The sequence below is a fragment of the Hydractinia symbiolongicarpus genome, chromosome 10 (genome assembly GCF_029227915.1).
Source record: "Hydractinia symbiolongicarpus strain clone_291-10 chromosome 10, HSymV2.1, whole genome shotgun sequence".
Lineage (NCBI taxonomy): Eukaryota > Metazoa > Cnidaria > Hydrozoa > Anthoathecata > Hydractiniidae > Hydractinia > Hydractinia symbiolongicarpus.
Window position 1 is genome coordinate 15,486,451 of NC_079884.1, and position 10,532 is coordinate 15,496,982.

The 10,532-nt window shown below is 34.5% G+C and overlaps 1 pseudogene; it reads right to left on the minus strand.

The window, feature by feature from the left end:
• Nucleotides 1-2,846: 2,846 nt before the first annotated feature.
• LOC130612900 (uncharacterized) lies at nt 2,847-5,372 on the minus strand (annotated as a pseudogene).
• Nucleotides 5,373-10,532: the final 5,160 nt, after the last annotated feature.

Here is a 10,532-nt window from a genome sequence, read left to right on the forward strand (position 1 = left end):
AAGGTTTTTGCAAAAAAAATTACAAAGAATTCTTGAGTTTTATCCGAGGTTCTATTTGTCCGTGGTTCTATTTATCCGAGGTTCTATTTATCTGAGGTTCTAGTTATCCGAGGTTCGAATTACCCAGAGTTACCGACTGGTACCTTGTGGTAGAGCGTTCTCTTCCACTGCGAGAGACTTTAGATCCCAAACCGGATTCATGCCAGAACCTATAAAAGTGTGAATCTATTCTTTCTGCTTTGGCGAAAAAAGGACCGGCGTTAAAGGGATCGGTGTTAAATTAGGGTCAGCGTAATAAGAGCCAACCAGGTACTGTTTTTAAAAAGCGACATTATTTTTTCGGTGCACCGCCCGACTGGTAAATCATGACCAGTCAAAAATTTAATTTTTCCTTATTTCCGGAATATCGGTTGAACCTTGATGTCGTTTGTACATACAAAATCTAAAGAAAAAATGATATTTCAGCGTGACTTCTTGTAGCTTCCCTGCAACTGTTCTAATTGTGTTTTTAGACTTTCAATGTTCAGATAAAGTTCAGAATGAGTCTGATGTGAAGCAAAGTATGGTAACAGATGGCAATGATAGTGAAAACCTTGAAAACGAAAGCGGTGATTACTTAACAAATCGAAAACAATGTTTTTCTTTTAAACAATCTTTTTCAAAACTTAAAATGATTAGTTGTGGAGTGCCACAGAAATTAATTTTAAGGCCGACTTGAACGACATTTTTAACACCTCAACCCTTTTAAATTTTTTATGTTTGCAGACGATACCAATCTTTATTTTCTCACACAAAGACGTAATAACTCTTTATGAGACAGTAAACTATGAACTAAAACATCTAACTGACTAGTTTAAGGCAAATAAACTTTCATTAAACACAAGTAAGACAAAATACACGCTCTTCCAAAACTCATGTATGACAGATAACTTATCACTCCAACTTCCTAAACTTTTCTTGAATATTAGTCAAATTCAACGTGAAAGCTCTATAAAATTCCTTGGTACAATACTTGACGACAATCGTACCTGGAAAAATCATATTCATGAAGTTGAGAATAAAATTTCAGAAAATATTGGATTATTGTATAAAGCTAAACCGTACTTAAATAGTAATTGTCTAAAATCACTGTGTTTCTCATTCATACATAGTTACATCACATTACGGAAATATAGCATGCACATCGACGAGTAGAAATAAATGTAAACAAATATATTCTTAACAGAAACATGCTATAAGAATAATTCTCAATGCCGATAGGTACACCCAAGGAGGTACACCACTGCAGAACCCCTTTTGACAAAAATTGAAATTTTAAACGTATATAAGCTTAACATTCTACAAACACTTATCTTTATGTTCAGAGTTAAATGAAATCTTACACCTAAAATCTTCTCGGACCAATTCTCAACTGTAAATCATAGGTATGGGACCAGACTTTCAAAATATGGTTTTAAATTACCAACACCTAAATTGCCATGTTCAAAGTTTTCCACACATTTTCGCGGTCCTCATATGTGGAACCGTAGATACCTTATTTACAACGACTAAAACTGTTGACTCTGAGAATCAGTTAAAAATATTTCTTCTAAATTAAGACATCAAAGACCTCTGCTAATTCAAAATAGCGTTATGCTTCTTTTTCTACTTTACCCTTTTTGTTAATATAGACCATAGATTGTAAATAAATGTTGCTCGCTTTAGGGGCTTGATGATAAGACAAAATATGTCTTCTGCTTGCCCCTGTCATATTGTTAACACTTATATGACTACATTTTTTGTATATATTTTTGTCGGCGAATATATACTACTACTACTAATCCTTACCCGCGTTACTCAAAATAAATTTTAACATATCAGAGAAAAGTTCATTTCATAGAATTTGCTCTTAATAAATCCAACTACCAACCAATGGATATTCCTATAAAAGTGAAAAAAATAAAAGGTGTTACTGAAAATAAGCAGGATCAAAAGAAAATATTTATAATTTTTTAAACCTGCAGCCAGATTCACCTCTTAAGACAACCGTTGTTGATGGAAAGAGCAAAGCTATGCTGTATTAACTTTATGATTTCACAAAAGGAGGTACGGATATCGTTGACCAACGGATGGGGTTTCATACCAGCAAATTAAAATCACGAAATTGGTCGATGGTAGCATTTGTTTGTGAAGGCGTCTACTTTATTTGCCCTAAATAATTAGATAGATCCTTTCATTTTGGCAAGTGTTTTTTTTCAGTCTTTTTTGTCCTTTCCTCAAGCAACGATGCGACAAACTTAAAGCCAACACCAATCAAAAAATTGCTCTGACTCTTGCTTCAATGGGTATATGACAAATTACATAAACCCAAACCAGGAAATTCAAAATTTCCCGCAGTAGGTGAAAGGAGAAGTTCTCAATGCATATTTTGCATTGAGAAATTGGTGCAACTCAAAACAAAATCACTGAGTCAAGACTTAATATGTCATTTGTGCGGTAAAAATACATTAACCTTGTCTGTATTTGTGATAGTTGTATGGACTTACAATAAAAAAAAGTGTCCGCTATAGAGAGGTGTCCGCTACATAGAGGTTCTTCCCAAAATTAGCTCAAATTTCTTCAAAAACCATCCCAGGACTATTAGGGCGTATTGAAATCGACCGTAAGGTGTATCAAGAGACTGGTTTTGGGAGAAGAAAGACAGTGAAGACAATATATTGAAGTTATGCTTTATACCTTTCTTTCAAAACTAAAACAAGCCTGTCCGCTGTGGAGAGGTCAGTTCCAGCGGGTAATGTCAATCGGGACCTTGAAATGATGTCCGTTATATAGAGGTGTCCCTTATAAAGTGTCCGCTACATGGAAGTTTTGTTATGAGAGTTTGACCGTCGTTTTATCCGTTTCCAAGAAAAGTGTTCGTTGTAGAGAGGTGTTCGCTATAAAAGATGTCCGCTATAAGGTGATTTCACTGTAGTTGTATTAAATTTCCTTTGCGTGTTTCTGTTTTCTACTTAGGTGCTGTTCACAAACTTAAACTTCGAAATCAAAGAATCTTTTCCCTAATGGCTAGGGGCGGAGTAGAATTATACGTACATATTACAAGGAATAAAGAGCCTGCTATTAAAATGAAATCTTTGAGAACATTAACATTCCTTCGATCTACTTGTCAAATAAAATAATGAAAACAGTTTTTTCTTCTTCAAGATTTCTTTCACAAGATTCGGCAAACAAATGAATACTTAGAGCGTTTTCTGAAAGATTGCATTTCAAATTTGGTGTTTGTCATTTTCTCTTTTGAATTTAATAATTCAGTTTTCATTTCCCTTTCTTTTCTTTCGTATGCTTCTTGCATTTCTTGCAATTTGACTTCAATTCGACGATGATTCTCGTTGATCGTTTCCTCTAACTCTTCCAGCTTCATTAAGTTCAGATTATTACTGTAGCTTTCTTGGGCCAAAATAACATCTTCTGACGTTATTGCATTTTTACTGTCGCAACTTTTATAGTTACCATCAGAGAAGTTAACCTTATTTGACGTAAAATTCACACGACACCACTCCACAATTTGTGTTGCCTTTAAAGGTCCTTCAACACTACCATCACGACGTACATATATTTCGCCTCGATCATTTTGGTATAGCGAATTCGTAACGTTTGGTCGGTTCACAGACACTTCTAAAACTTTCAGGAGTGGGTCAATCGAGTCACTTAGATTATCACTGGCCATTAGTTTGACTGGTATAAAATTGATTAAATATAAGTTTGGTAACACGTGCGGTTGGAATTGTTTAATGGTGTTATCTATTTGACACCGAGCAATGTCTTCTTGCTTTCGTGTGCAGTTGATGCCGTATACTTTACAGTTATCGTTGACACCAATCATCAATCGACCACCTACAAAATAGCAGCTGGAAATTTTCACTGATAGATATAAAAAATGCATTTTTATGCGCATATCAAAGATGAAAATGTTCAGTAATTTAGACATGTGTGAAGTATATCCTAACAATGATGACATATAGACTCAAGAAGCTTTTTAACAATAAAATATAATGCTTATATTAGAATATGGATTAGCAGTCTAAAAAAAGCATTTGACTTTAAAAATACAAAGGAGAAAAATTATTGTCCATAAGCAGGTTTAGATCGTCAGCAACTTCATTCCGAGAACCTCTCTTCTCTTTTTGTTACGAGATAGAAAAGAGGAAGCCCTTAAAACGAGACAGAGTTCAAAAGCACAGCATAAATTAGGCCAACGCTTTTAAATGGGGCATATTTTAATATTTCATCCTCTTAACAATTTCAAGAAATTTGACTTCAGGTTTGAATTTGACTTCAATTTAACTCAAAAAATATATTAGAAAGCTAAAATGTTTTCTCGTCTTCGTTGTAGAAACGATACATTAGCAATTTAGTTTACCTTCGCTGTTAAGAAAAGCACAAATATATTTTCTAATGTGAGGCACAAGCATTTTCTTCAGTAATTTCCGGCACCACGTTTATATTCAGTCACTCGATCTTCGACAGGTAAATGTTGACCACGGTATAATTCTTTTTTGTACTGACTAACGGTCATTTCACGGTTCATTACCTCATTATAATACCCGTCATCACTCGTGCATAAGATTGGTGCCGATCTGCTACGTTTTAAAAGGGTTTTATTTCCATCAAAAGAAACTTTTATTTTCTTATTTTTTTTACTACGAACTGATCGCCTTTTACGAACTTGCAGGGGTAAACCGTCGACCAAAATATCTAAGTTCTTTAAACCTTCTAACTGGTAAGCTTGATTCTCCTCGTTTTTGTTTGATAAAACAACAAAAGCGTATTTCCGAGGGTTTTTTTTAGAATAACGTTGGAAGACAGTGAATCTAAAATCTGGTACTTTAATGTTAATGTTCAGGAATAATTGTTGTATGGTGCATATAATAAAACGAGTGGAGCAATCATACTTGAGGTTACCAAGAAAGATTTCATACTTCGGAATGGTCGATTCATCTTCATGTTCTGAGATTGCAAGGAGGCTTTTTGAACGCTTAGGAGAATTAGTCATGATGGCAACTTCTCTGAAAATACAAAACGATACGCCACATTCTTGCTAAAGTTATTTGACGTTCTGCGTTAGCTACACATTCGTTTATTTAAGCTATTTGACGTCATTGAATTTGAGGCTAGTTGTTAAGTCAGGCGCAATGACAGTAGCAGCGAGATAAAGTTACCCTAAATACTACAAAAATAAAAATATTCACACAGGTACATTTTCAAATGAAGGATAAATGAACCTGTTTTATAAGGTTGGCATCAGCGTTCCGTTTTTTTTTCTTCTTTGTGTCAATAAAATACACCTTTTCGAACTTAATTATCATTACATCATTGACATAAAGGCGAGGCATTTCTTAGCATTAAAAAATTTACCTAATAAGTGGAGTGTTTTTTGTTATTACTGATATTGTAATTGTTCATTTTTCTAAAGAATTGCAGATTTTTTTTAAACAAAACTAAGTCTTCTGTAAAAGAATACTATATTTTGCGATGGCGAGTCAGGAAAGATAGCAAAATACCTAAAACAAGACACTTGAAGAATTTAAAGTTTATTATTATTTCTGCATTTTCACCGTCCTTAATTATTAAAGGTTGAGGTATAAGGAACTCAAACTATTTTCGGCGAAGATACATACCGAGCCGATTTCATACAATATTGTAGTGTGAAAAAGAGAAGATTGTCTAATTCAAATATCCATAACAAAAAAAACAAAAAGACTGACCAAAACAGAGCATATGTTTATATATGTTATGCTGACAAAAAAAACATACATTACGCATCAGGAAATTTCTGGTAACATAAATGTAACATAATTTCTTGTTTGCGTCATTATTAATTCCTGAATGTAAGGCTCGTTAAGCTGTAAGTTCAAAAAATAACAGTCCCTTTTAAGCTATTTTCCTGGTCTTATTGGTGCATGAGAGTTCTGCTGGGATCTTGTTCAATCCATTTAATGAGTAGTCTGCAAGCTCAAGTAATAGTGTCATTATGTGATTTTAATAAGTAATTTGACAAAGCCACTTTGTCAAGACGAAGTTTATTGCGTCGAAATTCTTTCTTTACGCTTTTCGATTGATTGAAGTAAAAATAAAATAAAACTTTTTGACGTGATCATCAAGAAAGTGATGATCACGTCAAAAAGTTGACTTGAATACTCTTCACTTGTAAAATACATCTCTTTAATCCCCTGTCCTAAAAATTCGTATATACAAAAGAATTACAGACATCCGGATCAAAGATACGCAAAAAAGTTTGAAATAAATCTATTTATGTGTTGATATTACCTTGAAAATCGAGAACTGCATCAACTTTCTCAAGTTTTTGGCTTAGTCAAAATTGTAACGAAATATGTTTTGAGAAGCTAAATGAGTTTTTCAAGCGAAGTATAGTTTGTTAGAAATCGAACTATTTTGCTTTTGAGGAAAACTACATAAGAAACTAATGATAACATTGTTCGAACAACCTTGTCCACAGGACTTCTTATTGGTCTCTCGTTGTCCGATATTCAAAAAGAGACAACAGGTCCCGGGATCGAGGTTGGGACTTAAACAAATACCGCCTGTTTTTTTAAGACCATATCAATGTTTTACGCACAAAGAAACAGCCCATACATACTAGATCTTCCTGTCCTGCACTACCTAGTCACACAACTCCAAGCACGTCTGATACTTTCTTCTTTAATAAAAAAATCTTGTTTTATTCAACCGAATGTTACGTTCCCTTAAAAGTAGAACACACTTCCAATTGCTAGGAAATTTCTTCCAATAAAATCGAGACGTCGATTTTTTATGCAACAATCTCGTCCAATAACAACTTTTTTTTCGCTTTCTGATGTGTGACTGGCGCGTAGCAAAATGTTAGAATGCGAAAAATAAGCCCCGGGAACGAGATTGATTTTGTGATGAATTGAAAGCAGCCACGTTGAGGGCTATCGATTAGACTTAACTAATGCACAAGGAAGATTTTTGACAACCATAACACGCAAAAAGGATTATTATACATAAGATGATAGATCTCTTTTTCTATATTCCTAGACTAGGGCTAGTTTTCAGATACTTTACCGAGTTTACGGTGCGCTCAGTTACATTGTGCTTAACAAGCGTTTGCAGAGTAATTCATATTTGTATAAAATTTGTAGGAAATGACCTAATGTTTATCCGCTTCTCGAATTTTTCGAAAATCCTACGTGCATGTGTGAGTTTTTTATATTTTAATGGCGGTATTCAAGCAACTAAATAGACTTTTTTTAAAAATTTTTTTTGGTGTAGATATGAATCACATGATCATTGTTAATTTTGGGTAATAAATTTCAATTATCGATGAGAGGGGCTCGATAACAAATATCCATAGTAATTTCAAAAGTTTTTCTCTGTGTGAAAGGTGCGGGAATGTGTTTGCATTCAGTGCCGTTTTACGGGGCAGTTTTAAGTAGTTCTTTATATTACCTGGGAGACAGGTTGTAAAACGACAACTTAGGATTATTCTATTCACTCTATTATTCCTGCCGCTATATTAGTATTTCAACCTCAGGAAAAAAGCATGTTTACTAGAGATACGAGAATATTAGAATGGCGGAATTTTTTCAATGCATGGAAAGTACGTCAGTACTATTTTCAAAATTCATATAATTATGAATTATGGTACGTAAAAAGCATAAAAAGAGATCAGGAAAAATCTGTCCCGTGGCATTTATCTGCCATTTTGAAGTATACTTATATCTTGATACTTGATACATTAAATTAAGTGAAGTTAATGTCGAATTTCGACGCTTAAAGGAGCTAAGAACGCTTAGAAGAGCGCTAAAGACTCTTAAAGAAGCTAACTGTCAAAATTCGACGCTTAGAAGAGCTAAGGACGCTTAGAACAACGCTAAGGACTCTTAGAGGAGCTCACTGTCGAATTTCGACGCTTAGAAGAGCTAAGGACGCTTAGAACAGCGCTAAGGACTCTTAAAACAGCGCTAAGAACGCTTAAAAGGGTTAGGTGTAAACCAACTAAACGAGCCAATCAAATATGTTCTTTCAGTGCATAAATTAGTTGTAAACCACCTGATTGGACGGATTTTTATCAAGCGACTAAATTGACGCCTACCTCTTCAATACATCCCGCCATCATCGACGAAGAGGAAGGAAGAGAGGATATCGAGGATTTGTTTATTTAGAAGTTATGTCTGCGATTGAAGATATAGAGCTATGTTTCGACTATTAACTAAAAATGGAATTACTGCAACTCATAAAGTTGTTCGTTACGCACCAAAATATCTGGGTCCGAAAGGTGTTGCACACAGAAAAGCACACAAGTTAGTTGGAAGGAAGTATAACGAGAAAAGGCTTAACGTAGTTAGGCATTTGAACGAAAATGATAAACTGAAATCTTTCGGGTTCGGCATACATGGCTGTATTGATGGTTATATCCGAAAAATGTTATAGTTGCGAGTTTGCCTATCAGATAAGGATCCTGCTGTTGTAGCTTTTTTCCGATAAGTTTTGTATCACAGATTGGTGGGACATTTAAGAAAATAAGAGCCGATCGACGTGTAGAAAACACGAACATCGCTGGAATTCTAGGGTTTTTCAATCGTCATAAACCAAACTATATAAGTTCTTTCAACATCCAACCAAAAAATAGTGGTGGTCATTCCTCCGTAAACGTTTTTTGGATTGGTGGAAGAACCTCGAGGTTATTATGATGATGGCAATCCTAAACATTATCAGTGCGTGCAGTTTTGATTCTACGGAGTTTTGAAAGATGATCTTTCAGAAGTTTGTAATGACTGGAATCACCATAGCATCAGACCCGTAAGAAATTTGGAATCTGCATCGGGTAAACCTAATTTCCTATGCTACAGTCACCCTGGTACCACGGATGGGAAAGTAGCAGTTTATAATTCTGATGTGTATACTGCAACGTCAATTTGCAAAGACGCATCTATGTATTGCTGTGAACATACATATGCGAAATTATGCATTCTGTGTATGCATAATTTAAACTTGGAAATACCTAAAAATTCAAATGATTCTGAACAATTATATAAAAGACTTATCTCTATATTGTAAATATTTTGGATATGAACAGGAAAATATTGAATTGGAGGTATTTTTCTTCTTTGGTTACCTACAAAAAGGAATTATAATTGATAACGTTCTTTCACACTCCTCAAATATAATCACGGTATTTTTGAAGTATGTAGAACCACAAAAAATCCGAGGGACCTCCTTGGAAGGAATAAAACTTTCAAACTGTGGTTTTGTATAAAAACGAAAAGTTCCCGTTTTCAGAGTTTATCCATAGATTTTTTTTTGTTCAGAGTAAAGAGTAACTTACGCAAAATGCCTTTCTTGTAGCGACGAGAGGAACGGTACGTAATTGTACGCATTAAAAAATATCACCTCAGAATATTGCGCTTGATTTTTTTCTGAGAAGCTTTCTGGGAAACTGCCTAAATTACACATAGGTCTGGCTATGCTGACATTTTGAAAGTGATACAATGTCTTTCGTTTCCAGTACTCTTGCTATTTTAAATAATAATTGAAGAAATTTAGCTATCGGAATTTAAGTGCATCGAAATGCGCAACCTTGAATTAAGTGTGAAATGGCAAAGTTGATACTTCACACACAACTCTCAGACACAAAATATCACTCATGAATAAGAGTCGCCCAGCTTTTGAGTTTTGCATAACGCATATTACTAGTGGGTATAACAATGTGAAACTAAAAACAAACAACTTCATGCTGCTTTAATATTACAGATAAAAATAATCGTCTAGAATAAAAAAAATTACAAATATAGTGATACATTTTTATACATGAAGGTATAATGCCTAAAAATAAAAAAAAGTTCGATAGTCTTACCATTTCATAACATCAGGAAAATGTAGTCAGCTAGCTTAGAGATTATTCTCCGCTAACGTCGATGAGATGAGATAAAGCACAATATACACATGACCCAATTTCCTTTCGTGACAGAAGGTTGCTGCATTTAGATTTCTTCCCTGTAATATATAACTCAGCGAATCTGGTTTACTCAAGCTAACTAGATGTGAGAAAAAACGAATAGAAATTTGAAATCAAAAATCAAAAAAATCAACACAAAATAATGTTAAGTAATAAAATCAACTCACATAGAACTCAGAAATGTCGGTCGCAACCATCTGTTCTTGATTGTGAGTTAAAAATGGAAGGACGCCACAGGAGAAGAGTATTTTATACATAAACGAATGACGTCATTCGCTGAACTGATTTCCCGCGTTTATTTTTGACTAATCAAAGAACAGGTTATTGAATAAACAACAAACACCCTCAACAGGACAAAAGCTACGGTGTAAGCGTCGAAAATTAAACAGTTTAGGCGTCCGTAGCTTTTCTAAGCGTTCTTAGCTCTTCTAAGCGTCGAAATTCGACAGTTAGCTCTTCTAAGCAGCGAAAATCGACGCTTAGCTATTCTAGGTGTCCGAAATCGATACTTAGCCTTCCTAAGCGTCGAAATATCGAGAGTTAGCTCTTCTAACCG